Source organism: Drosophila subpulchrella, chromosome X (genome assembly GCF_014743375.2).
Source record: "Drosophila subpulchrella strain 33 F10 #4 breed RU33 chromosome X, RU_Dsub_v1.1 Primary Assembly, whole genome shotgun sequence".
NCBI classification, from domain to species: Eukaryota; Metazoa; Arthropoda; class Insecta; order Diptera; family Drosophilidae; genus Drosophila; species Drosophila subpulchrella.
Window position 1 is genome coordinate 21,235,518 of NC_050613.1, and position 3,331 is coordinate 21,238,848.

The window sequence follows — 3,331 nt, forward strand, 5'->3', positions numbered from 1 at the left end:
TATGGCCACTCACCCAGTGGTCCATCGAACAACAACACCCCAACCCCCCCACACCCCCGATTAATGCTAATCTAAACAAATTCTGTCATTAAGGGTCCTTGGATCCCTCGTCGCCGGAAATGTCGCGCTGCTGGCCTCTGGTTCCACATAAAATATTGTCAATCAATTCAATTACAAGTTGACATCATTGTTACTTATTGTTGACGTCAATTGTCCAGCAGTAGCCCCCTCCAGGCCCCCTGATTTATGGAGTTACCCGGAGTTCGCTGGGCTGACCACTTGGTGGGCGTCTCTACTCCAAGGACCGAAGCCCTGACCCTGATTTTGCCAAGACTGATGGTCAGAGGCCCTTGCTTTTATTCTTGCTGTTACAAAAAATTATAAGTATTAGGCTATAAATATATTTTAATGAGTGTGTATAGTATTTTAATCAAATAACCAAAAGTAATAGTTACTTATGAAGTATTTTTAAAAGAATATTCAAAATAAATTCAAAATATCTACTCATAATCAGAAAAATGTAAAAAGAAAACCCAAAATATTCATAGTAGGCCTTTAAAAATAAAAATCCCAAGTAATAGTTGTTCAATTTTCATCTAAAATCGCTTTACTCTTTATATATCTTTCAGAAATTTACGCAGATCTGACACTTGTCGGGAAGTTTCCCAAGTATATTGGAGATTACCTATAATTTCCGAGTCCCCAGGGTCCACTCTATCCGCCTTTTTGGGAGCGTGTCTACTCGAATTACCGATCAGACCCTCGAGGTAACGCCAACCCCTTTTGGTCGTGGGCAATTAGGCGGCGCACACACACAAATGCTCGCTGACGGGGTCAAAGGTCAGTGGGTGGGCCACGGACTCGGGACACACTCCAAGGCAACCCTTTTAATGACTTCCGTTCACTCGCTTTTCCCATCGCCACCAGGATCGCCGCTTGTCGCTAATTGCCACCTAAGAGCCTTTCCATTTCCATTCCCAATTTCATTTTCATTGATTGATTTCCCTACCAGATTTTCTTCTTGCGATCGTGTTTGCTTTGTCTGCCGGTTGCTTTTGTTTATTTACCAATAATAATGCAATAAAAGGCCAAAAAGGTTGAACCCTCTCGAGGAGTGGGTAACCCCCCCTCCCCCAATGAGCACACCTCTTCCTTACACTGAAAAAATTTGTTTCCTTTTTGACGTGTACGCTTTATTAAGACATTCAGAGATATCGCAAACAAAATTCGTATACTAAACAAAGTGGGATGGATTACATCTAATAAGCGCAGCAGATTCCAGTTTAGAGTCCTACGATTCGTTAATAGCAGCCTTGTATTTTTTTTTGTCGCAGAGTTTAGCCTTTGTTCCAAAACATCCTTGTGTTATTGTGTTCCCGATTCGAGTATTCAGTATCATAGAAGTCTTTTTTTTTCGCCGAGTTTAGCCATTGCACCACAGTATCCTTGCATTATTGTATTGCAGATTCGAGTATCCGTGTCAGTAGTCTTGTATTATTCTTCTAAGAGTTTAGCCTTCGCACCATACTATCCTTACATTATTGAAATCCACATTCCAGTATTCCGTGTTATAGCAGTCGTGTATTATTTTTTTGCAGAGTTCAGCCTTCGCACCATAGTTTCCTTGCATTATTGTGTTGCAGATTCGAGTTATCCGTGTTATAGCAGTCGTGTATTATGTTTCGCAGAGTATAGCCTGTGCACTGTTGTATTTTGTATTATTATTCGTATTATATTATTCTTTTCGTATTATATTCCGTGTAGTTGATATTATGAGCGTTTATATTATAGCATCCTTGTATTATTTTTCGCCGAGTTGATTATATGATTATGATGTAGAGGATGGTTATTGGGCAGTTCAGAGTGGATGTAGTCCAGACGCACTTCCATTCAATTAGTGTTGATTTGTGTTGACTATCATGAAACGGGCTTTATTTTTTAGTCACTCGATATTAAAGGCCTTACTTACCGGCAAGAACCCCCGTGAAGCTGCAAAAGTGTCGAATACACTGGTCCCCTGGCCTCTTCCGAAAATCCCACGCCTGAAATTTTCGGCCGCCTAGGAAAAAATAGTGTTTATTTTTTTGTGTTTTAAATTTTGTTCACTTTTTTTCGAGAAAATAATTTGTATTTTTTCACTCACCACAGGGACTGCCATTTTTTTTTTTGGCTTTTTATTTTAGGTGTTAATGCAATGGAGTATACTATCCAAATGAACAATTTGGGCTCTGGGTCTGGGGCCAGCCTTTGACAGCTCCGAATTTCGATTTGGCGTCGCCTACTTGAAAGCAAGGCCTGTGTGATTGAAAACTTTTTCATTAACTTGTTTTCTTATGAAAATATAATGTTAATTTTCAGATTATTACTATCTGAAGAAAAACTAGATCATTTTGTACCCTAGAGAATTTTCCCAACTTACTTAGAACCCATTTGCTATGGAAAAAATCCATTATTATATGCTGCATGCATCAGAAATATTTATTTTGCTCAGTGCCAACCCTTTACAGGTGGCTCGCGAGCTGTTCTTTTGTCTGCTAATGGTTAGGATCGTATCGGTATCGTATCGTACAGGATAGTATCGTATCGATGTCGTGGGAAGGTGGCGCAAAGGTGCAGTGGTGCTGAGCGCATTCAAATTCAAATTAGTCGATCGACACCGCAGCAACCACTGGTTATATAAACAGAATATGCCCAGAGCCACTCGCCGGGGTCATGTGAAAGTGCAAATTTATATTGGTTTAATGGGGTTCTCCCTTTGTTTTGTCTGTGATTTCCCGGCTAAGGGGGGGTGTACAATGTACATAGTATGTTTATTATGAGGTATGCGTGCGCCCTTTATGCAAATCATGGTAATGCAATATTTAAATTGATGTTCGTGGCTTTTTAATGGCGCACGTTTCGAGGCTCCGCACGCAACTCCCCTCGTCCTGTCTCTGTCCTTTGGCGTTCTCCTGTCTCTTTCTGCGTTCATTAGGGGTAAAGTCATCTTTCTGGTCCCCTTTCTCGACTTATTGACATGTTAATTAGGCATGTGAACATTGAATCAGTGGGAAAGGCTGCTAGAATTGTGGGAATTTCGGGATATGCTATATGAAACCATCAAAACTTGTATTAAAAAAAATATCACCCTTAAAATATGGTTTAAATGTCTTTAAAGTGTGTTCTGATGGGATAATATTATCAATTCAGCATAGAAAATTGGGATCTAATTATTTTTTTAAAACACTTGGCTCAACTTCTTTGTAATCAAATAGAGAGGTCCCAAAAATAAGCTAGTCTTTGGATATGTTCAGTTTTTTTATTATTAATATTTAATTAACTTTGTTTAACG

General features: G+C 39.4%; 1 long non-coding RNA gene across 1 annotated transcript; it reads right to left on the reverse strand.

Annotated features, from left to right (window-relative positions):
* Positions 1 to 1,171: 1,171 nt before the first annotated feature.
* On the reverse strand, positions 1,172 to 2,239 carry LOC119556140. Its single transcript, XR_005219956.1, has 3 exons — positions 2,144 to 2,239; positions 1,970 to 2,059; positions 1,172 to 1,914 (listed from the first exon to the last, which is right to left on the reverse strand). It is a non-coding gene; the product is annotated as an uncharacterized LOC119556140 (long non-coding RNA).
* Between the last annotated feature and the right edge of the window lie 1,092 nt (positions 2,240 to 3,331).